Source organism: Balaenoptera musculus, chromosome 4 (genome assembly GCF_009873245.2).
Source record: "Balaenoptera musculus isolate JJ_BM4_2016_0621 chromosome 4, mBalMus1.pri.v3, whole genome shotgun sequence".
NCBI lineage: Eukaryota > Metazoa > Chordata > Mammalia > Artiodactyla > Balaenopteridae > Balaenoptera > Balaenoptera musculus.
This window is the reverse complement of record NC_045788.1, coordinates 97,392,378-97,418,311: the sequence shown is the minus strand read 5'-3', so window position 1 is coordinate 97,418,311 and position 25,934 is coordinate 97,392,378. Positions and strand designations below refer to the sequence as shown.

General features: G+C 37.7%; 2 protein-coding genes across 7 annotated transcripts in view; one reads left to right on the top strand and one right to left on the bottom strand.

Annotated features, from left to right (window-relative positions):
- Positions 1-25,934, top strand: part of CMSS1 (cms1 ribosomal small subunit homolog) — a 392,970-nt gene that overhangs the window by 169,695 nt on the left and 197,341 nt on the right. The window lies entirely within an intron of this gene.
- The window catches only part of FILIP1L (filamin A interacting protein 1 like), a 303,845-nt gene that overhangs the window by 162,253 nt on the left and 115,658 nt on the right, over positions 1-25,934 (bottom strand). For 4 of the 6 annotated variants that reach the window (XM_036849939.1, XM_036849944.1, XM_036849943.1 and 1 more), the window contains exon 2: positions 2,621-2,746. The exons of the other annotated variants lie outside the window; for them this stretch is intronic. The gene's annotated coding sequence lies outside the window, so the exon portion shown is untranslated. The remainder of the gene's footprint in view (positions 1-2,620; positions 2,747-25,934) is intronic. 6 annotated transcript variants of the gene reach the window in all.

Genomic DNA, 25,934 nt, shown 5'->3' with positions numbered 1-25,934 from the left:
TTGAATATTTAGGGAAAAGGGGGGATAATTGATAGAACAAGATCCTCAGAGAGATGAAAGAAGATTGGGGCCATATGTGGAGAGCAGAGCCTTGAACCAGAGTAGGGATGCATCATCTTCTGAACAGGAAGAAAGAGTGTAAGAATTTGTCCAGAGATAGCTAGGAAGGGGAGGCTGCTGAGATAATGTATGTGTAATTGTCTCATTGAAGTAGAAGATGAGGTCATCTGCTGAGAGAGATGTGGCTTTGGTTGGAGTCTTGAGCATAATGACAGTTTTGAAATGTTGCTGAGTAAAATAAAGGCAAGCTAAGCAAGGAAGAGTGAGAGATTGAGCAGAGATTGAGGGCTGCAGATTTATAGTGGCATCAGTCTGAAAGCTGATTTTTCTCCAACTGTGTTTAAACAGCTGGGTCATGAAATATAGAAAGTATATTTTTGAATTGATCCTGTATTGAGGTTTTGTTAAACAAGTGAAGCAAAAGGACAGAGGTCCAATGTAGTTGAAGCTATTGGTGGGAGAGTGTTAGGGTGATATGAGCCATGGTATACCAGCTGGGTAAAGCAGTGAGGCCAGGAGAGGGGTCAAGAAACTATGGTTCTCCTGGGACTAAAGAAGAGAGATAGTTAAAGCACAGGCAGGAGAGGACTGGAAATATTGGAGATTGTCATCATCTTTGGATATGGGATGGGAAGCAGCACCACTTGATGATTTATTCCAGGGTATGACCTTGATGTGGGTGACCCTGGAGGTGAAGAAGGTGAAGAGTTGGATAGGTTGACAAGATGGATACTGAAGTCATCCAGGATGGTGATAGGACAAGGGTTGTGTTAAAAATTGTACCCAAGTGGCCTAGTCTTGTTTTAAAGGAACCTGGAGATTAGTAAGAGGACATCAATGAGAAAAGACCATTGGGTGATATAAACCTCAACGAATGGTTTAGAAGCATCTATGAGAAGAAACAATAACACTTTTTGGGTATGTACTATTCATTAGGCATTGTTTTAAATGTTTGGTTGAACCATATGCACTTGCTGATATTTGAGCATTTTGACCTATAAAAATGGTAATTTCATACTGTTCAACCTCATACTGTATATGTATTAATTCATTCATTCTCACAGCCACCTTCTGAAGTAGATTACCATTTAGCAGCTAAACACATTTAGCAGAACCACAGGAATAATAAGTAACTTGCCCAAGGTCATCTAGTAAGTAGTAGAGTCCAGTTTCGGACCTTGGCAGTCTAGCCCCAGAGCTTGCAGTCTATCTCTGAGTAGGGAATGCCCACTGTTCCCCCACTGCCCTTTAAGCCTTAACAGTGTGTGAGATATATGAGACTGAAGTCCTCTCAGGTGTATAATAAACTGAGATAAGTGCCCTGCCGTAAAGGAAACAAACATGGTTTTCTGGTCATTCACAAGGTCTCATACCAGCATGCTCTGTGCTTCCCCACCCTTTCTATTGTGTTCTCCTTCACTCTCAGGCTTCTTAATGGCAGAATACTTTCTCTATCTCCTTGCCTAACTGAAACCTAATGTGTCCCTGGTTTTCTTGCAGGAGTTTACTAGTAGACAAGCGAGGAAGGGAATTCTAGACATTTTATGTATAGGGTCACTAGAGTTTGAGAAAGAGCAATGAACACAGTTCATTCAGGAAATGACAGGACATTCTGTATATGAGACATCAGTCAGGATAGTGGGAGAGGTAGAGTTTGTGAGAGAGAGTGATAGAGGTTAAGCCAGAAACTGGGGTGGGTCTTGAAGGACTTTTTACCATTTTGAAGAACTTAAAACATTATCCTCCATGTTGTAGCCAACCATTGGAAAGATTTTAAGCAGCAAAATGCCATGAACAAATTATACAGGTGACCCTTGAACAACACGGTTTGAACTTCACCAGTCCACTTATTCATGGATTTTTTTTTCCAGTAGTAAATGCTACAGCACTACATGATCTGCAGTTGGTTGAATCCACAGTCGTAGAAATGTGGACATGGAGGAAATGCAAATATGAAGGGTCGACTATCAGTTAAATGCAAATTTTTGACTATGGGGAGGGTCGGTTCCCCTAACCCCCATGTTGTTCAAGGGTCAACTGTAGATAAATGTAAGGATGCAATTAAAGGGGGGGAAGACTAGAGGCAGGAAGATGAGTTAGGAAGCGGCTGCAATTATCCATGTGAAGGAATAGGGCTTGGCAATGGTCCTAGCTATGTGACTGAAGAGGAAGGGTGTATTCACAAGATATTTAATGGCAAGAATTGGCAGATTTTGGTGTCTAAGAGAGTGTGGGTTGCTGAAATCAGCAACTAAGATCACCATGCAAGAAAAGAAGTCACTTTGTAAGGAATCCTCTTTTTCTGTATGTTGAGTACGAGATGTCTTTAGAATCCAGGTAGAAATACAGGTCTGGGGGTCAGGAACCAGGTCTCACAGAAGATGCAGATGAAAATATGTTATCATCCCCTGATCTCTCTGAGACTCACTTCCAAAATTGCCACTTCCCCCATCAGTATCTATCTTGTGGCCACTCCTTGATCTAAGTTAGTACCAGCGTGTGGGGACAGGAACCTGAGTAGGCTGTAGCTTTGGGCTAGGTGCCTTCATCAGGACCTTACCTGTGGAATCATTGAAAGGTCTGGGGTAGGGTCTAGGGCACCCAGTAACTCTCCAGCTGCTGAGAGCAGCCCTCTCTCTGCAGCATCATTCCCGTACAAGAGGGTAGAGTAGCTTCCTAGTGTCCACTGAAAGAAAAACATACAACATGAAAGTTGTGAGTTTAAGTTTTATTCAGGTTCTTCCTGAGGACGGTAGCCTGGGAAACAGCCTCTCAGATAGCTCTAAGGAACTCCTCCCAAAAAGTAGGGGAGGAGACAGATTACTGCTAATCACAAAGAACAGATATCTGAAGTTAATGATTTTAATACTTTTCTGTGTACTTTTCTATGGGAAGATGCAAGAATCTTGGGTCATTGAAATGCCTCCTGAGATATGCATCTTAACTATCTAAGGGCCTTTTACCATAGCACAGAATGCCTCAATCTGTTTTTCTCCAGCCTGAATTTCCCTCAGGGCGCAGTGGGTTGAGATTCAACCCTTCGCATATCTGGATGATGAGCAACACTGTTGCCTTTTTTACACTAGCATGAATGAATGGATGAATAATCACACTGGGGTCACTGAATTTAGGTCATCCTAAAAAGCCACCTGTATAATCTTTTGGTAGGTCTTGTACAAGTTTAATTATGTAGACCTAGTTCTGGCCTAGGTGTATGTAGACTAGATGGAAACTGTGAATTAGGCATATAACTAGCACACCAACAAGGACTATAGTGGACAAATGGGTAAAATGGTAAAATATAGATAATACAGTCCAACTAAGCAGTAAGTGAATCAGTGCAAATGTTATTAATGAGAAGGGACCTGGTTCTGACAGGAACAGAATAATATTGCAGAGACATAATAAGCATCGATGAATATGCAAGCATGGGAAAAGATGTCATTCAGACAAGTCTTTTAATTGGCTTAAAAAAATGTGGTTAGGAATAGGAAGACAACCAGTCTTAGCTTTCCCTGAGGTTGAAATAAACTTGACCCAATGGAGTTCCCTAGTCCTGTTCATTTGCTGATTTGACTTATATTCCAGGGATTTGCATGTGGAAAACTAATGCCAAGGCAGGATTACCAGACTGTAAATTCATCAAGAAGCCTGATGATATCATAAACTGTGAGAAGCCAATGTCCTGCAGCAGCATCAGAAACCTCCCAGTTTGATTTAGCACTGGTAATCCATTTTATTCCTCTCCATTAGTTATGACAATAATAACAGATTGGAGACACAACCCCATTTTCTGCCTCTAGTGCTGTCTGCTGCTGGGCACAGCTGCTCCCAGTCATTCTTTCCAGTGTAAATAATGGTTCATGTTTCCAGGGCAGTCGCGAGTCGTTTCTGTGCTAGTGAAATGAGCCCATGTCACCACCCTGTTGGGGAAGATTGAAGGTATGGGTGAAGCCAAGGAAATCCATAAGAAAGCCAGAGCTGCACCCCCTCCCTAAGAGGTATTTTTTGCTCTGGAGGACATTTAGATGTTAATGTTAATTATGTGAATTTTCTTGAGTGTGGGGCAAGAAAATTCTATCACTTGCATCTGTCTGATGCAGGCCTTTTACTTTGAAACTTACTATTTCATGTTAGATGTAAATAAAGAACTCCTTTGTTGTGAGAGGGTATGTTACAAGGCAGTAAACACTTCAGCAAAGAGCATCTTTTGATCTTCATGCCTTTGGCAATAAAAGCTGAGAGCCAGAAACAGGCCAAAGAATTTGGGGCAGAGACCACTAAATGCTTCCCTTTTATCTATTCACAAAATTAGGTGCAGAACTATAGGAGTAGTGGATGGAATGACAATTATTAAGAAAGTTGAAGGGCAAAATGAGGCCACCCGAAAGATAAAGCTGAAGTTTGGATTTTGAGATCTGTGTTAGAACTCAATGAATTTCATGAGAATTTAGGAGCATTATGTAGACACAGCATAAAGGAAAGAAATAAAAATGTTCTATCTCTCTCTCTCTTCCTGTGGTCTCTATAGGAATTAGTGGGTGTGTTAATAAATTTTAAATACTCGTTTGAGAATTCCTTTTTAATAAGAGGTCAGTGGGTAGACACTCATTTTTATGCGTGTGCAAAGTTATACATTTCAAAAACTGGTCTGCTTTAATGCCTTAATTCTGCAAATCCCATTTCAATATGCTTACTAATTCAGTCTCCTTCTAAATATTAAACCATAATATATTCATAAAAACAAATCTAAAATATATAAGTACAAATACATATGTAAATTCTTCTTTTTTGTCTTGCTTATTTTGACATTTTAAATTGTATTGCCAGGTCTTGGTAGACATCTAATATCTGCTTTATTATATGGAACTTATCAGAATCTCCCCTCAGGCCTTATAGAATTCATACTTGCATCCTGTAGGTAACTAATAGACTGAAAAGCAAAACCCCACCATGGTAAGGGAGATAATGAACACACTACACACTTGATGAGAGATGAATGGACTTATACTTAAACCTCTTTTTAAATACACATCTTTCCCAGTTTTGGTAGCAGTGAGGGAGACAGAGATTTGGGATGCAGGTATCCTGTCCGATGTTCAATACCTCTTTTCTTAGGCCTGGTTTTGTGGTCTGGGGTGGAGGTAGGGAGCAGATTAGCTCAAAGTTTAGCTCTCCTTGACTGATGATGTATAATTGTTAAATAACTTTTAAGAGATCCTGCATAGTTTCTCATTTTATTTTATCCCACAGTTTCTTTTAGTCTACATACAGTTCCAATAGCTGGCTGAATTGCTCTGTGACGAAAGGAATCTGAAAATGTCCTATATTCCTCCCAAGCTTTAAGACCAAGAAAGTTCTGTGAATATTTTTCAGAGACAGATTGGGGGACTGTGCTCCATCTTAATGGCCTTTTAATTTGAAAGTTAAACTCAGTCCTTCTAATTGCTTGTAGGTATTGGACAATATGAATATTTCCATTGGATAATATGGAGAGGACAGTTTATCACTGAAGGACTTGTTGTTTTTATCTTAGCTGAATCAGGTGCCAGTATATACAGTTTGCACTTTCAAGCGCAGGTTGATTTATTATGGTGTGGACCTGCAGTTTTTAGAGGGCTTTATTAAACTGAATTTTTTTGGTAACTTTAATAAAGTCCATTTTTTTACCTTGTTGACTTTAAAGTTATCACTGTCAGGTCAAACAAGTTAGAAACAAGAATAAAAACCCAAATTTGGAGGAAAGAGCCTATTATTTTATGACATATAATAAAAATTCATTCAATTTTATTCAACAGAAGATCACAATTTAGCCCCTCAGGAAGCAAGACGAAGTAATGAGTGCATGAAGCGAGCTTCAAGGAAATGGACAATGAACATTTCAGTGTTCTCTTTCCCACCTCTGGGTTTGGGCTCTGGTGCCTGCCACACCTGGGTGGATTTGGCACTGCCACTTCCTAACTCTGTAACATGGGCGTGTTGTTGGATGTTTTTGAATTTGCAAAACCAGAAAATGGTAGCACGCTCACTGCTTTGTTAAGATGAGTTCATGAGATAAGAACAACAATCAGTAATTAAAATTAATATTATTGAGTGTCTGCTAATACTCCAAGGACTGTGCTGGACATCTAAGATGAAGCCAGTGAAGCCCCTTTCACATAGCAGGGATTCAACTTCTACCTACTTCTGCTCTTCCCCACCCCAAGTTGACCAGATTCCTTAGGCAAAAGGGATTTTGCTTATTTGTTCATATATTCTCCCTTCGTTTGTGCATCTATTCAACAAATACATAATGAATCCATCTAGTTCCAGGAACTATTCTAAGTGCTGGAGATACAGCAGTGAGTGACCAAGAGAAACAAAAGTCCCTACTGTCGTACATTCTAGCACAGGAGACTGACAATGAACAGGCAAATATATTTAAAATATTATATGTCATGTAGTAATAAGCGCTATGAAAAAAAAAAATAGAGTAAGCAGATAGAAAGTGATTGCAATACCAGGAGGCATGGAGGAGGAAGAAAGTTCTATTTTGAATAGTATAATCTAGGGAAAGAGACATTTTAGCAATCATGAGTATCAGAGTCATTCCAAAAGTAACATTCTTGCTCAGATGTGGAAGTCAAATCTGCAGTGAGTTATAGAAAGAAAGGTTAGAAAAATCAACAGCATACGTTAGTGCATATTTACTCTGGGCTAGTATGCAAACAGTAATACAGTGTCTCTTTTAGTAAGTATAAAGCACTTAGAAAGTAGAACATAGTGAGGCTATATAAGTTCGTGCTGTTGTTAGTCTATTTGAGGAGAGTAAAAAGATACTGTGACCTACATACACTACTCATTTCTGCTTATAACTAAACAACAGTCATACAGAAATCATACATATAGAATAGAATTGGATGGTAATGTGGTGTTGTCTGTTTATTGGATGTTTTAGGTAAATTATTAAGCCATGTCCAAGACAAATATATAGACACCAAGAACTTGGGAAATGTAACTCCTCAAGGGAACTGCAGCCAGATTACTAGTAGGACCCTTGCTGGACCTAAGCTTGCCTCCGAGAACAGTCTTTGCCCAGTGATTTTCTTTCAGCACTTTAAAGATGTCACTTGATTGTCTTCTGGCTTGCATAGTTTGTGACAAGAAGTTTGGTACAATCCTTATGTTTGTTCCTCTCCATATATAGTCTTTTCTTTTTCTGGCTGCCTTCAAGATCCCTTCTTTATTTTTTTTTTATTTTATTTGATTAATTTATTTATTTTTATTTATTTAATTTTGGCTGTGTTGGGTCTTCGTTTCTGCGCGAGGGCTTTCTCTAGTTGCGCGAGCGGGGGCCACTCTTGATCGCGCTGCGCGGGCCTCTCACTATCGCGGCCTCTCTTGTTGCGGAGCACAGGCTCCAGACGCGCAGACCCAGTAGTTGTGGCTCACGGGCCCAGTTGCCCCGCGGCATGTGGGATCTTCCCAGACCAGGGCTCGAACCCGTGTCCCCTGCATTGGCAGGCAGATTCTCAACCACTGCGCCACCAGGGAAGCCCTCTTCTTTATTTTTAATTTTCAGTAGTTTGAATATATGATTTTGTAATTGTTGTTGTTTATCCTACTCAGGATTCTCTGGGTTTCTTGGACCTGTTGTTTTATGTCTCTAATTATTTGGAGGAAAAATCTGCCCATTTTCTTCTGTCTTGTTCTCTCCTGTTCAGAAATTTTCTCCGGTTTCCCACCCTTCCCCCATCTTTCTCATGAGCACCTGGTGGAGAGTGGGTTTGAACGCCCTTGTGATTGCAGCTCCCAAGAGTCCTGTACTCTCACTCTAGCCTATACTTGTCCTTTAGCAATTTCTTAAATATTTAGCCGACTTCTTAACTGCTTATAGTGCCTGGTGGGTGTCTCTTGCTCTGTGTTCTGCCACAAGTGAGCCAGTTCACAGGTTCCAAATTGCCTTGGAGGAACCTGTCCCTTCCTGGATTTCAGGCTGGCTGTTTACCCTGTTACCTGAGCTCTCTGGACTCAAGTAATGTTTTTATGTTTTATTCTACTTTTTCTTCTTTTTAGGGTGAGTGTGACGTTCTTTTCAGCTGTCTGTATGCTAGGTGGAGTTAGAATCTTAGTCCAGTGGTTTTTAAATTATTCTACAGATACGCTTCTGGAGTTCCACAAACATGTGATTCAAATTTTATTTTATAAATATTTTAACTGTCTAAAAATTGTAATAAAATAAATTACACTAAAATGTCTTATATACCAAAGTGACATTGGAGAACTATCAACTTAAATAACTATGTTGCTCTGTTAACTTTTTTTTTTTCAGACCTCATGAAATCTCCTGCCACCACTTCACACTATCTTTGAACGTCTGGTACCCATGGCATTGATTAGGGAGGGTGTGGCTTTACGTATCCAAATTCAGCCCTGTTCCTGTCTACACATGTAAAATTGCAAAGGCAAGGCTCACTATTGCAGGCACATATACACAGCAGTCAGTTAAATGCCAGGCAGTGTCAATGACACCTGTCTTCACTGTACACCAGTTAGTTATGCCGGAACAAGTGAATGGCTAGCATGCTGCGTCATGACTTTATGTTATTAGCTCGTATTGTTCTTTTCTTGATTTATTATAAGGAGTGTAAGCAGTTTTTAAATATTTCTAATAATTCTACTTGGAAAAAAATTCTTGCTACTCCTGTTTCAAGCCCTTGGATCAATTTCATTGAAGGCTTAAAAGAAAAAAAAAAAAACCTTTGAAACTACTTAAATCAAACTTTTCTTGACACTGTGCAACAAAAATGAAATACAGAAATAAGTAAGATGGAGGTTTAGGATAACTGAAGTATGTAACTATCATCTTACAAATTATAAATTTTTATACCAAAACAGCCTCATTATGAACACAATTAACTTAAAACTGCATCATACATTTAAATGTATGAGATAATTTTTTAAGTCAAAACTGCTTTTGTCTGTTTATTTATTGGAGTTCTACATAATATTTGATTTTCAAGAAATAATTCCACTGCCAAAATATGCCTGCCCCCAAAAATAAATTTAATTTTCACTGATTTAATGGAAAGAATAATAATATTTATTAGCAAACACTTAAATAGAACTTACAATGAGTCACATACTTTTCTAAGCATTTTACATATATATTATTTAATTTAATCCTTATATTAATCCTATGAAGTAGGTACTGTTATCACCCCTATTAATCAGATGAGGGAAACAGACACATGGTATATGTGAGATAACACAGTTAATAAAAGCAAACCCAGGATTCAAACCTAGGCAGACTAGTTCCAGCGTTCCAGTGTGGGATTCAAACCTTGAACCATGAACTGTACTGGTAGTTAGAATGTTAAGAGTGGAAGTCTGAATTCATTGTGAAATTTTATTTCTTTTCCTATGCGATGTATGTCTCTGTGTGTGTGTCTCTCAATCTCTCTCTTTTTTCTAGCTATACTTCCATTTTTCCACTTGTAGATTAAGTGATAATTGTGTTTATTACCCTTTAGGATGCAATGAGACTTAATACATTAAAAAGTGCTTTAGGGGTTGGAAAGTGAAGGCCAAACGACTGTAACGTAATTGTCGGAAGCAGGTTTGTTTTGGTCTGTTCCTATTTTCTTTTCTGAGTAAATTTAAGATATTGTATGTATCAACAGTCTGATTCATTTCACTACCTCCACTTGCTACTGTGGACATTTCCATTCATTCTTCATTGAACATATTCTCACTGAACACTCACTAGTTGCCAGAGGCACTGAGCAGCAAGGCCTGGAAAATTAAGTAGCTTAAGACATGTTCCCTTACTAGTAGGCATTCCCTGCCCAGGTCACAGGTCTTGGTGCTCACGGTTGAGGCATTGGGTGTGCTTATTAAGTGACAGTCAAAATCTTTGCTGTAGAAGAAAAGTCCCTAAGGAATAGTATTTAATTTGAAGGGTTATAGTTTTGGGGTTGGGCTTTTTTAAATGGAAAAATAATATTTCCAAGATGAAGAAATTAAGGAAAGTGCTTTTTTTAAAAGTAAATTAGCATTTCAGTAAAGCCAAATCATTGAGAATCATATTAAATCAAACTGTGGATGACTGGGACTTGAAAGGACTTTAAAATTTTTTGCTTTTGAAATATGCCTATCGGTTTTATTTTTGCTAAACATGGTAGAATGGAAAGGAGAGGAAGCCACATTGCATCTCATGATGTCAGGTATTCCTTTGTAGCTCTAGACATCTTCATTCTGAACGTCAACTGGTGGTTTGTCCTTGATATAAAACATCACAAAGTAGTCAAAAATGGACACTTTCATAGAAAGCTATATTTTGCATAAAGCACATTTGAAATCTTCTCATCTTAGGAGACTGGACTTGTAAGCTTAAAGTTCATAAGGTTTAGATGGTAATAATAAAAATAAATATATACTTAGAAAAATCATTTCTTTCAAAAGACTGGCCTTTATTATTTGGTATATACAGCATAAATTAAAGACACTCTACACATTTTTAAGAAACTTCATTCATAATTTGACAATTTCTTTCTGCTGTAAAACATGCCTCTTTGTTGGCGAACATTTTCCTTAGGAAAATTTTGCTGAAATTTTTTCCCAAATAATGATAAAGAAACCTAGCTACATTGTGAAACCTTGTTAAATGAATGAAAAAATTGAGTATTTTTATGATAGTGTGATTTGTTACTGTAGAGCAGTTCAGAATTACTTGTGCTAAATACTAAAACCTCAGTTAGTTTTAGATAAGAGCAGTGTATATAGCATCTGTTACTACTAGTGGGCTTCTCCTGAAAGTCATTTCTAATTAAATGTCTGGCTTACGAGCCCTAATGAAAGTTATCCTGATGAGGTTTCATATGAGGTAGGGACCAACAGAAGTTGCCATGATGATGACGACCTGAATCCAGGGAAGCCAGAGATTGGACCTCTTGAGTTGAGATTAAATGTTTACCAGAAGCTCCACACCAACCAACCCCAGTCAACAAATGTCAAGAGAGCTAGTTAAATGTTGAGATTTGCTGCTGTTTCTTATTTTCTGGATAGAGAGAACAGCATGGGCACTGGCATGGAGGGATGAAGCAACCTGGCATGAAGTGTACACGGTTTCATTATAAGGAGCATAGGGCTAGATGAGCAGTAGGCAGCATAGCATGGAAAGAAGGTATGTCACACAATGCAGCTGACCATCCCAGAGGCAATGGGAAGCCAGGGAAGAGATTTAAACCAGAAAATAACATTAATGGCTTCACATTTTAGAAAAGTCATTCTAACATCTAAGTGGAGGACAACTTAGAGGGTAGAGAGATCCAAGGCAGGGGAGGCAAATTAAAGGTATATTCCGGTGGCTCAGCATGATATGATGAGAGCCTATAGGCAGTAGAAGTGGAGTCAGAGAGGAGGTGGACGGATCATATATGAGAGATGCTAAGTAAGATAGTAAATATACCTAAATAATTTGTTTTCATGGGATTTTGCCTTTAAAAGGAATAAAATTCTTTTTAAGGTGTTTCCATGAAATACATTTCAACAACAACAAAAAATAGTTGATTTTAGCATAGAGGCCCTAAAATGTATGTCACAAATGGTATAGTTTAACTAAGCTCATTTAACTTCCAAATTTTATCAGAAAAATAATAGAATGAAATCTTTTGAATGGAGCATGAGACTGCTGAGGTCAGAACTGTTGGGTGGGTTTCTTTATGGAACAGTTAACTTACTTTGTTTGATGGCCTAATCCTAGCCAGTCATTTACAAATGTGGATGGAATAAGAGGAATCCATTACCATTGCTAGAAAGCCAGTTCAAAGCACATAATATGCATATATACATTATTAACCTAAAAGAAAAAACTGCAAGAAAAATGGAAATAGGCCAAATTTTCCATGTGCAAATTATGTCAGCTGGTCCTCTTTAGAATTAATATTCCATTTTGAAGCTGCTCATAATTCCACCTGCAGCCATCCTTTACATAAAATAAGAAATAGACATTTCAAAAGAAAACACTTTTTTAGGCCCTACCTCTGGAAAATATTAGAAATAAATTCTTAATAGTAAAGCATTTAGAATTTGCATACTCAGAATAGAATCTAAATATGAAATGCCCTCTTCAGTAATTCCCTCTACCAACCAAATTCATCAGAATGGAAAGATTCTAAAGATATTATATCATGTTCACTTTTCTAATAGGATAATTTCTTTGTGGGAACTAAAGTTCAAGGTGATGAGCCAGCATTAGAGTCTAGATGTTCATAAGTAGAAATGGTTTATTTTTCTCTCCCTGTTTTTTGTTTTGTTTTGTTTGTTAGTTCAATCTCATGAGAAACAAGAGAAAATTCTTCAGAAAATTCCACTTGAAGATGGTAATGTTTTAAAAAGGGAAAGATTAAGTCTGTCATTGTGTGAGTGTTAAAACATCACCTATACACATCAATACAAAACTCATTAATTAAAATATTGTTAGCTTTTTATTCTTGCAGCCAACATTTATGGAACAATGATGATATCCATAGCACTGGTCTAGTGCTATGGGGACATAAAGGTGAATGGGACATGGTTCCTGCCAGCCCTGAAGGAGGGCACAATTTAGTTGGGAGACAGGCTCACAGATAGCTATTATATAAGGTTGAATTTGTCTAGAGGCTGAAAAAAAAAGAAATACAGAGTACTATAAACGGTGAAATAGTAAACTCATTTGTGGTTGAGGGAAACCAGAACATTATCTTGAAGAACTTGGCATTGAAGTTGAAACTGAAGGGATGGAGGGATGGGAAGGAAGCATTAAAGCAGCATTGGAGGAAAGGGAATTCTGAGCAAAGATTACTTAGAAATTGGAAAGCAGAGAATATGTCTTAGAAACGATGAGAAGCCTACTTCATATGAAGCAGTAAGGATAATAAAGTGAGACTTACAGTACCTTATAGCTGTCTTTGGAAGCCTTTGGAATTTATTGGACACTCAGAGCAAGTTTAACTAAAAGGTTAAGAGTCTAGGAGCTAGAGACAAATTGCCTGAGTTTGAGACCTGGGTCTACTAAATATTAGCTGTGTGACTTTGGACAAGTTACTTAACCTCTCTGTGTCTCAGCTTGCTCATCCATGATAAGAGATGAAATTCTTACATCAGATATTTTGAAATTCAGAATTTTTCAGAAAGATTATATTGTATAGTAATTAGATGTGTTAGATAACTTCCCCAACAAGTTCTCAGGCAGTGCCTCATAACCAACACATTTGTGTTTTCACAGCAGGCAATATAGGAATTTATAAGTGGAATAAAAATGATACATAGCCTTATATGCATTCAATTCAGGTTTTATCCAAATGAATTTTTTACAAACTAAGGAAAAACTACTAGCTTTCAGTGCTTTTTAGATCTCAAAATTATGGATAAGGGGTTGGGGGCCTGTAGTAGTACCATTCTCTTAAGATTGTTGTAAGACTCAAATAAGACGATGTATTTGTAGGGCTTGGCACCCTACCTGGTACTTGGTAAGTGATCATTGTTACTCTTTCTGCATTACTAGTTACAAGTGACATGGGAGAGTAAGTGACATTTCCAAGGTCTCTAGCTAGGCTAGAGTCAGGCAGTTGAAAGCATTTGACACTGGTGAAGTACATACTGTGTTTGCTGGACAGTTGCAACCCTTCCAGCCAAATGAAGCATAGTGAAGGCATGAACTTTGGAGAATAGTGAGAACAAAAAATAGTGGGCTTGCTAAGGAGATATAAAGGTGAGGGAGGAGGCAAAAGGGATCCCCAGGTTTGGGAAACAATTGACCTCTCGTGTTTGTGTGGGTACCGTGTCGGAGTGCTGTCCCGTGCATTGCTTTGGTGAGCCTCACAAGCACCCTGTGCTGGCGTGTGGTGCTTGTAGTTTTTTGACACCTGACCCTAGTCCTTTCACACCTTCTTACATTTAACCGTGTTGCCTCTGCTGCCCCAACACTAACTCTGCCCCTACCCTCCTGGCCTACTCCTACTTAATCCTTAGGACTAAGCTTGAATGTTACCTTTTCAGTGAAGCCTTCCTTAAATGATTTAGGAAGAGTCAAACCCTCCTTCCTCCATCCAGACTTCTGTGGCACCCTTACCTGTCACAGCATTTGGCACGTTGCCTTAGCTCCTCGTCTGTGTGTTCTGTCTCCCCAGTCATTCCCAGTAGTAATCCCAGCACCCTCAATAATACATAACTGTCATTTAAAACAGATTTAATGAATGTTTGAATCCCTACTTTCCAAGTGGAAAAGTCAGAATATTTCAATAACTTGTCCAACATTGTGCAGTTTGGTTGGAATTGGGGTTTAAACCAAGTATGCCTGATTCTAAAGTCCATGTTATTTTCTCATCTTCACCTAAAGGAGGAAAAAATGTGTACAGATGTTTATTTATGCATGTACAGGTGTAAATACTAGTGAAGGTACATGAGAGGATATTACAAAGCCAAGTATAATGTTTTTTGCATTGTACCTTCTGGACAAATACAATATGCCCTTTTAGTCATTTGTAAATATACATAAATAGAAGTTTATGCTTTGCAATAGTTGTTTTGTTTTTCTTTCTTTTTTTTTTTTTTTTGGCCTCTCCACATGGCTTGCAGGATCTTAGTTCCCTGACCACGGATTGAACCCATGCCCCCTGCAGTGGAAGCCAGAGTCTTAACCACTGGACCGCCAGGGAAGTCCCTGCATTAGTTGTTAAATAATCCTGTTTCTGTAAATCTAATATGATCATTAGTTTAAAACAATATAAAGAAATGGAAAGAAGTTGGTAAAAACCACCCAAGATCCACTACCCAGAAATAACCTCCTATAAGATGTTAATGAGCTCCATTCTAGATGGTTCTCCATGCATAAAGACCTATGTTCATAATTTACAGAAGTTGGATATTATGGTATTTCTAGAAATAAAATAGGGAGATTTTTACCTTCAATACATTTTTATTGGAATCCTGTTCTCTTAACAAACCTCAGACATGCCATGTGTATTCCCACCTCTGGACCAATTGTTCCCCACTCTGTAGAGTGCTGTCCCCCAGAACCACTCGACTAATGTTCTAGACTCCTTCCAGCTTTCCTCAGAGCTGGGCTTTTTGGTGAGGTCTACCTGATCAATCCACCCGTACACTTTCAGTCCTTTCTTAGACTGCTCTTCTCTTCCTTTTTTTCCCACAGCACTTACTACCTTCTTACGTACAATATTATTTGCTTGCTATTATATTATTGTCTGTTTCTCCCACTAGAATATCAGCTCCATAGAGGTGGAGGTTTTATCACTTTTGTTCAGTGACCTATCCCTTATGTCTCTTGTACATGTTGTTCATGATGTACAAAGATGTACATGAAACACCTAGAGTAGTGCCCAATACATAGGCATTCAAATAGATCCTTGTTGAAAGAATGAAAATGTTACAAGAACAAAGAGTTCTGAATACAGCTTTGTAGTTGGTTAATCAAGGCTCTATCATCTCCTTGTTTAGTAAATTTATGTGAGCTAATAAATTCTTTAGAGAGCTCAGTAAGTAGAGCTGCAGATATCTTCAATTTTTACTGAAAAGACAACTGAATAGCCCTGGCTATTCCTGTATGTTTCTGGATCTGCTACTATTAGGAGACTGCTACATAGAAACTGAAGAGTTTGACTGAGAATATATGAAATATATTTCATATCTGAACATATCCTGCACTAAAATGCCTCATAGATAATCGAGGCTTTTGTTCTGTGGACATTTTATCCTTTCTAGAATCCAGAACACTTTATCAGAATTCAGAGATGAATGCTCAGGCCAGTGGTGTTTAAGAGCAATTCATTCTCCATGTTTTATTCTAGTACTAATTGATAATATTTGTCAATTGGAAAGTTGGAAAGTTTCTGTTCCTATGAAAACATGTAGAAATTTGGGGTAGTACCCCATAGAAGTATTTTGATATATGTAATTTAGTATATGTTCTTTGTTCTTTTTTTTTTTTTTTTTTTTTTGCTGCATTGGGTCTTCGTTGCTGCCCGTGGGTTTTCTCTAGTTGTGGTGAGTGGGGGCTACTCTTTGTCGCGGTGCGTGGGCTTCTCATCGCAGTGGCTTCTCTTGTTGCGGAGCACAGGCTCTAGGCATGCGGGCTTCAGTAGTTGTGGCTCGCGGGCTGTAGAGCGCAGGCTCAGTAGTTGTGGCACACGGGCTTAGTTGCTCCGTGGCATGTGGGATCCTCCCGGACCAGGGATTGAACCCATGTCCCCTGCACTAGCAGACAGATTCTTAACCACTGCGCCACCAGGGAAGTCCCTAGTATATGTTCTTTAATGATATTATATATAAGTAAAAATACTACCTTTTCTTTGTTGTACCATCTTTTTTCTTATGTCAGCCATGCTTATTATACATTTTGCATCCACCAATTTAATCTGAAACCTTGTGTTTATGAGTGAGTGCACATTTTTGTTCAGGTGATTTTTAAAACTATTTTTGAAGCATTAAATTGTTTAACCATGGAACTATCCAGACCACCATTCATTTGTATGACTCTGTTAATGCCTTATGTAGTATTTCAGAGAAAGTTCCTTCCTCGTTTTTCAAAAATGTGCTTATAAAATTTGTGATGACAATTGAACAGCCCAACCCTATGAAATGGTAATTTATGCAGCAATAAAAAATAAATAAATCCATGTAATGTTGGCTTGCAGCTGAAGGCAGCTGTGTTAAGCATGTTTTTTAGTCTCTTACATCAAAGTAATACATGCAGTGCCGTATGAGAATGTGTAGGGCAGACGTCTTTGAAGTACCCCCATATTAGCTGAGCTTTTGTATCCACTCTACAAATATGAGGGAATTCATTGTTCTATGTCCATGAGGAATGATAAACACAATAATGAACTTATCAAAAATGCCTTTCAGATGGTTCAAAACCTTTTTACAGCAATTATCTCACTTGCCTTTAGAGCCTTTGGAAAATAATTTCTCAAGGACATTTTTCTCTAACTTCTCTGAATTATTGAAGTAGCCAAGAAAGATTTCTCTAAGTATTGATGAAGAGAAATTGAAGCATCCCATTGTTCACCTAGAATCTCCATTCCCAACTGTTCAAACCAGTATGCTATATGACTCTACAGTAGTTACTGAGAAAAGTAAAATCAGAGGGTAAAAGTAAAGGAGAATAGGCCATCTGATGGAATAATTTCAGAATGTAGAACAACTTGCCAAAAGAAGTAAGAACATGGATTTTGTCTGAAGAGGCTGAAGGAAGGCCAAGAGGAGAAAAATCCTATACTACATGATATACATCAGTTACCTAATAGATTTTCTTTTATTGTTTTGTTTTCTGTGATATGTTAATCATAATGAAAAAGGGATATGTGTGTGTGTGTGTGTGTGTGTGTGTGTGTGCGTGTGTGTGTGTTCAGGTATAAAGCACAGGATAACATAAAACAGTTCTACCAAATGTTCAGGTATGGTATGATTGATCCATATTTCTGGAAGTACATCATATATTGGCTTAAGCAGATTTTTTTTTTTTTTTTAGTGAAATTGGAATGTGATTGTTTGGGAGCCAAAAACGCATTCTTTGAGTGCAATTTTACTAGTAGCAATTCATTTATTTATTATGTAGGATGTCTTGTCAAACCAAATTAAAGGTTATATTTTGTCTTCTCCATGAGTAATCTAGAGCCAAGAATGAAAACCACATAATATATTTTTAGGATTAAACCATTTATTACTGATAGATAATGGCAGAGCAGAAACAGAAGGCACCAGTTAGTCTGCATTAGCTCATAAGCCCTGGATAACTTTTTTGTGAACTCTAAAGGTTTGTGAAATTCTATCACTTGCATTAACTTTCTTATAAATTTCTGATGTGGTCAGTTGTCCTCTATCCCTGGTCACTGCAAGGGGCTTCTACTCTCAGAATCTTTGCCAAGAATTTCCCCCTTTGGGTGTCTTTTAGAAAGAATGAGCCTCCTCTCTGGCCAACCACTTTAACCACTATGGAGGAGGGATCTCAGTGTGTAGGAAGGAAAGACTCCTGTAGTAGTAACAGAAAAACCTTTTTTTTTTTTTACTCAGAATCCTGCCTGATTGAGAAGCTAAGTTAAAATCATATATACAGGTAATATTTATTGAGGACATTCTGTGTTGCCAAACACCAAGGCCCAGTGTACAGAATAAAAACTGAAGTAGTCCCTTAATTCAATGTGCATATGAAATAATGCATTTAGATCTGGGTGCCATATTTTAAAAGGTATATTAACAAACAAATGACCACAATGATAAGGAATTTGTGCAACAGGGATTCCAGAGCTAAATAAACTGAGGAGTTTGATCTTGGAAGAAAAAATTTAGTGGGAACAAGATAAATCTTGTTAAATATAAATATTTAAAGGTTTGCCACAAGGAAGGTATAGGGGGTGGGAGTGTAGGATAGGTAGTTAGAAATAGCATATTGAATACATTGTCTTTTTCTTTATAAAACATGGACTACCAGAATTAAAGCTCAGTAAGACTTGGGTTAATTGGAGTAGTGAGCGAATTGAGTGAAAAATCCTACTGGAGGCCATAGTTTATTTTAAAAAAAAGGTTGAGAAACACTGTTTCAGAACATTCAAAGAGCTCCCAAAATGGAATTTGTTGTCCAGTAAGATAATAAGTCCCAGGAAAGTAAGCTAGCCAAACCGTACTTTTAAAAATAAGTCTGAAATTTCCCTTCAACCTTCTGAGCGTCTCTTATAATCATAAGAAAAGCTTGTTTCAAAGGCCATTTCTGAATTCCTGTTGCATATATCCATGAAGCACATTGAAGGCTAAGGCCATTGTGACCCCAGAACACACTGTATCACAATGCTTTGATTCTGATAGGACCTCATGAGATACAATTGCACGTGGACCAAAGTCAACAGCAAGAAAAGTCACAGAAGAATTAATTGCTATAAGGTATTACATTTTCTTTTATAGCTGTTTTTTAGTCTTATAAGAGGATACAAGGTAGAAAATGCTAATCATTTTTATTTTAATAAGAACCAAATATACCAAATATATTGAAATTATAAGACATAAAGATAGCTTACATCAACAGGATGCTTGATGGATGGTGCCCATGCATCAGTATGTAAACTGATTGTGAAATATCTTGGGATCAGGTGGTCTTCCACGAAGCTTGGTACACTAAATATATGGCCCTCCATTTCATGGTCATAAACATATACCGTTGTAAAATAAAGAGAATAAAGATATATGTGTGCTTGGTGGGGTTTGTAGGTTTAAAAAAAAATAAAGGAAAAGTATATCACTGGAATAGATTATTTTTAACAACTCAGTTTAAGTGCTAATGAAAGTTAGTCTTCCTAAAAATTCCTAGTGAAAGAATACAAGAGGACAGTAAATACATGAGTTGTAGAATTTACTTGAGGTTGGCTGATTTGTATGTTTACCTTTTTTTAATGGGGAGAATTGAGATGTTAGTTTGTCAAAGAGAGAAATCACAGATTGCAGATGGGGAGAGAGACACAGAGAAAGAGAGACTGACTAAAGTAAAATGAAGTAGTGGTGGGTATGGACCCGAGAACTCAAGCAGAGGGAGGAGAATGGTTCTTCCTCTACTTCACTGGTTCTCAGTGAAGGACGCTTGTGCCCTACACAGGACATTTGGCAGTGTCTGACAAGTCACAGCTGGGATTGGGTGGTGCTGTGGCACGTGGTGGGTAGAGGCCAGGGGTGCTGCTAAGCATCCTACAATGCACAGGGCAGCCCCTACGCCAAAGAGTCATCCAGCCCAGTATGTCTATAGTGCCAAGGTTGAAAAACCCTGATCTGGCTGGGAGAGCAAAGAAATGTTAGGTGCCAGAGATTTAAACTAAAGAAGCTTGAACCCTATGGCCTTAATCTTATTAAAACAGAAAGCCACATGTTTGACAAGACTAACAATTCTGTTATTAATGTGAACCGAAAGTCAGAATTCATTTAACAGTCTTGAGACCCCGGTTAGTCTCTTCATGGGTACGTGTGATAAAAGTATTTTGAAATTCCATTTTAAATTGCATGCGTATGACCAGTGAGCAAGTCAGCAAAAATGCTTTTGTCAACTTAAAAATAACACTCTAGCAGTAAACATTTCATTAACTTGATTTGGCAAACAATAATGCACATAGTTTTAAAATATAGCCACCAATCTCTCATCCTGTTGGATTCTTAAAAGATTTTAAGGGTCGTATTCTTCCAGGTCATTATTCTGTTTCTGAGGAATATCTATATTTTGCTAATCAAATTAAAGTAAAAAAGAGCTGGTACACCAGAATGCAAAGATGAGTGGTAATTTCATTGTTTGTCAATACATGTTCATAATAAGCTTGTTTTTACTATTGTTCTATTTCAACAGCTATAATAAATGAATAAAAACTAAAAGCATTGTTATGAGGTCTTTGATTTTAATCCAAACCATAATTTTTTTTCTTTTTAGAAAGTCTGAAATTTCAATCTTCCAAGTTTCTCTTGTAAGAAAAACTGTTTTAAAAGCCATTCCTATTTTTTAGTTCAATTCTGCCTGGTAGCTAGATGGTACAAACAAACAAAATAATCCTTTCTGTTTGCTTCCTTGAAACATGGAAAAGTGGAATTGTCTAGATTAGCTCTGTACTTTTTACAGAAACACCTGTTACATATACACTTTAACTCCCACTAATGGCCAGTTGTTCGTTCTTGGGACCAATTCTTCCACTCAGTAATTTGTGCCTTGGTCCTAAATCTGACAGGTGCCTTCATTTTCCTGGCTAAAAGCATCTATCTTGGTTTCTATTAAAACTTGTCTCATAGTACCAAGTAATTGGGAACTTTCTGTGTTTCCAAATTTTTGTATGGATTGTTAGAAATGTGGTGTAACTGTGATTATACCTTTAGCACAGGTACATTTTCTCATGGACTATGAAGGAAAAATTAGCAGTGATTTTTTTTCTCAACAAATTCTTCAGTCTAACAGTGAGAATAACATTTACCTAATGATTCACAGTTTACAGAGCATTTTCATATACATTATCTTGTTCGGATCTAGCAACAACTATATGAAGTGAGTATTATTATTTATACTCTTGGAGATAAATGAACTGTCAATTTAAGTGAGGCTTATGGCTCGGAAGCTCACAAAGTCCAAAGTGAGCCTCTGGAAATTAACAGCCAGGTGTTCTGGTTCCTACCTTATGGGTTCCAGTCCTGAGTTCTGCTCTGCTTTCTCAGGGACTCCTGGCCATGTATCTAGGACTATAGGCAATTAACCGGGGTAGGAGAGGGGCCAGAGGGGAGAAACAGGGAAATTCCCTACACACGAAGAGCATCTCTTCCTATCTAATAACCTATTTCTTCTGGAGCCCCGGTACTGCAGCACTTCTGTTTTGGCCAGTTTCTCCAGTTGACTCCAGCTTTCACCTCTGTTCCTTCCAGGCTATGACCCTGTTCTCTTAGTCCACCTGTTCCTGCATTTCCCTGTTCCTGCAAGGCACTCTGCCTTTATAATGAAACAATTTTTTAATTGTGGAATTTTTACATTCAAAGCAGTTTTTTAAAAATATTCATCAGTTTATTCTCCTTAATACTTTTCCTGCAGAAAAACGTCTAAGGTGCAAAGAGTAATGTAATTATGTTTTAATATACCAATATGTTATTGATATGTTAATATTAAAAGTTAGGCATTAAAGTGATAGAAAGGAAAGTGGAAATAAACTTTTACTTATTGAAATTGGTTTTAGCAAAACTCACATTATTCATAGTCAATGTTAAGATTTCAGGTAGATAAAGAAACTGGAGTAGTTCTTCCCTTAGTTCTCAAGCATCTGGTACCTTCTTGCTAGTAGAAGAATGAATTATACACAACAAGAGCAGTAATGCCAGTGTTTTGTTTCTGAATGTAATATTAAGAAGGCTGGGTCTTAAAATCTCATAAAATGATTATTTTTGCAATTCTTTATTTGCATTTGTATGTTTTTGTGTGAGAAAGAGAAATATATTGAACTCATATTTTCTGAGTAGCTGTTGTATGCCAGATACTGTTTTAAGCCCTAGAAATACAGTGATGAACAAAACAGAAAGTTTCAGCCCTAATGACATTTCCACTGGGAGGTGGGAGAAGGAGGTCAAAGAAGAGAGAAAGGCAAAGACAGAAATAGACACTGGGTTTCCATATCAGGACTTGAAACCGCAACCGCGGCTGAACCATAGCATATCAGAGAACTTAACGTTGATCCATTGACCTACCTGCTCACTGTCCCACCAGAGTTACACTGAGAGCTGTTACCATCAGGGCTGGGGAGATAACAAGGTGAACACTGAGTATTCTACCCCCCTAATGCCGACCATACCTCTCAACTTCAAATGAAATCAACAAATATTTAGTGAACACCTATTATGTGCTCCTGTAGGTTTTCACTCCTAGCTACAATTAGAATTACAGCAGAACCTTTTAAAAATAACAATGCTTATACTCCACTTAAAACCAATTAAATCAGAATCTTGGGGATGATATCCTGGCATCGGTATTTCTCCAAAGCTTCCTGGTGTGATTCTGTTATACAGCCAGAGTTGAGAACCCATTTCCCATCAGGTGCCCAAAGGGAGAATAAAAGAAAAAAATTAGAAAAATCCACTCATGTTTGTAAAAGATAGTACCTTTCTGGAATCCCATAATAAAGGTGGGGGGAGCAAACACTTATTTTTCCTTCATATTTTTATCCAATAAATAAATATTTGACTCCTTCTATGAGTGGAGGGGAGTTGGAAAAAGTATAAAGCATGCCCTTTCCCTCAAGGAGCTTAAATTATGATTAGAAATAAAAGGCAGAAAGTCTGGATAATTGAAAGTGTAAGAGTGCTCAAGAAATATCTCCAAATGGCAAAAGGCACACATAATCTGGTCTATGAGTTCCCATAAGGACAAAGGACACTCCAGAGTTCAGAGCTTTTCTGAGGCAAAACCAAGAAAATCATTCACCCCCACATTAATGCTCAATAAAACATTAGTTTTACAGCAGAAAACTCCTCCTATTTACAAATAAGTAGCCCATGTCTTATTTAAAGAGAGGATGTTCTCATTAGAAATAAATGTAACCGTTTCAAATGGCTGATCCATCAATTTGTGAATTGTGATATCTACTTGCAGGGACACATGCCTCTCCAAAGGCTGAGAACAGTCAATGAATGTCCCAAGTGAGGTTTTTAGGAGTAAATAGGAATTATTGAAGAATATAATAATAATAAATAGGAATATAATAATAATTGTTTCAAGAAATATTCCCATTATTGAAGATATATGAAGTGATTTCACATATTATCTTATTTAATCCTCAACAAATATACATTACTGAGAAAATGAATCACGTGTCACTATTAAGTAACAAATTTAGGTTTTGAGCTTAAGACTTCCAAGTCCATTGTTCTTTCAAATACCCAGTGGTTCTCAGTCTTAGTTGCACATCAGAATATTCAGGGAACTTTTTCAAAATTGCCAGGGACCAGCTCACCAGTAGTTCATTTTTTTTTTTTTTTTTTAATTTTATTGAAGTATAGTTGGTTTACAACGTTGTGTTAATTTCTGCTATACAGCAAAGTGATTAGTTACACATATATATATTCTTTTTCATTTTCTTTTCCATTATGGTTTATCACAGGATATTGAATATAGTTCCCCGTGCTGTACAGTAGGACCTTGTTGTTTATCCATCTTATATATAATAGTTTGCCTCTGCTAATCCCAAACTCCCAGTCCTTCCCTCCCCCACTGTTTAGGAGTTTTGCATCTATGTTTATGAATGATACCGGCCTCTACATTTCTTATGATGTTCTTGTCAGGCTTGGTGTCAACAGTGTGTTAGTCTGAGATTATGGAATAACTGTGCTTTGGAATAATTTGTGTAAGATTTCACCAGTAGTTCTTACAGTAGGTGGAGGGAGCAGTGGGAGATGAAGATGGGGAGGGTGACAGGGAAATAACATAGGTGCTTCAAAAATATACATCATTTCAGTGATCCTTATGGTTACCTCCTCTGCAGTGAATATTAGAATAGATTTGTTAATAGTTAAAAACTTTGTACATAGCTATGACACTAGAGAATTTTTATGAAAAGATAAAATAAGAATAGCATGAGGGGGGCTTCCCTGGTGGCGCAGTGGTTAAGAATCCGCCTGCCAATGCAGGGGACATGGGTTTGAGCCCTGGGCCAGGAAGACCCTACATGCCGTGGAGCAACTAAGCCTGTGCACCACAACTACTGAGCCTGCGCTCTAGAGCCTGCGTGCCACAACTACTGAAGCCCGAGTGCCACAACTCCTGAAGCCTGCACACCTAGAGCCCGTACTCCGCAACAAGAGAAGCCACCACAATGAGAAGACTGCGCACCGCAATGAAGAGTAGCCCCCGCTCACCGCAACTAGAGAAAGCCTGTGAGCAGCAATGAAGACCCAACGCAGCCAAAATAAATAAATAAATAAACTAATTAATTAATTAATTAATTTTTAAAAATAGCATGAGGTAACAGAGTTTTGATATCTCATAAATACCAAATATCTGGTAACCTAACTCATAAAGCACTCTTATTACACAAACCTTGTTAAAATGTAAATTAAATGTAATGTATCCTGACGAAAATTGCTTTGAAAATGTAGGCTCAGACTTTCCACATCACGAGTAAAGATCAAATTGAATAAAACTTTTCAGACCAGTCACTCCAGGCTCTTGCTAGACCATAGAGTTGAAACCAGTTAGTCTTGTATGGAAATTCAGAGTCATACTACATTACTGAAAGAGTATTTAATCCAAAAAAAGAGTGAGAGTTTTTAATCTAAGCAAGATCTGTTTCTGTCTGAAAAATTACTTAATTCCATAAAATAATACTGTTTGTAAAGTTTAAATCTATCCTAGGTAGTCCTATTTTAGATCTGAAAGGGTTTTTTTAATAATGTTTTCTATCATGGTAGCCCATTGAAAACATCTTTAAATCAGATGATTTAAATCTGATTTAAATCAGATCCATTTTGCACGTGTTTAAATGTATGTGTACCAACACAGTCTTTAAATATATTCTCAAAATGGAAGAGAGGAGCTATATTTATGTACTTATCCAAAGAATGTTCTTTTTTTAATTAGGCATTTACCAACCACAGTTTCCAAGGGAAGTAGGATTTGTGGGTGGTACTACTTTTCTAGGGGAAAAGTGCAGCCTATTTACAGTTTTGTAGAGCTTAGTTCTCTTGTAGCTTGTATAGACCTTTTGTTATCCTCTTATTCCTTTCATGATGCCTTTTTTTTTAATATTTAATTTTTTCTTTTATTTCTTTTATTTTTTTAAAATAAATTTATTTATTTATTTTTGGCTGTGTTGGGTCTTCGTTGCTGTGTACAGGCTTTCTCTAGTTGTGGTGAGCGGGGGCTACTCTTCATTGCGGTGCATGGGCTTCTCATTGCGGTGGCTTCTCTTGTTGCAGAGCATGGGCTCTAGGCACGTGGGCTTCAGTAGTTATGGCACGCGGGCCCAACAGTTGTGGCTCATGGCTCTAGAGCACAGGCTCAGTAGCTGTGGCGCACAGGCTTAGTTGCTCCACGGCACATGGGATCTTCCTGGACCAGGGCTCAAACCCACGTCCCCTGCATTGACAGGTGGATTCTTAACCAGCACGCCACCAGGGAAGCCCCATGATGCCTTTTGATCATATAACTTATTGAGATCTCTTTGGGCTAATTAAAGAGAGATGAAACTCAATGTTGTTAATCTTCCTAATAATCACTTGGTATCACATTTCCAGAAAAAGAAGCGTTCTCTCTCCTACCGAAGGTGAGTTCATTTCATCTGTAATCTGTATTCTCAATTCCATAACAGCTGACTTACTCTAGAACAGAAAGCTTCAAGTTCGCCTTC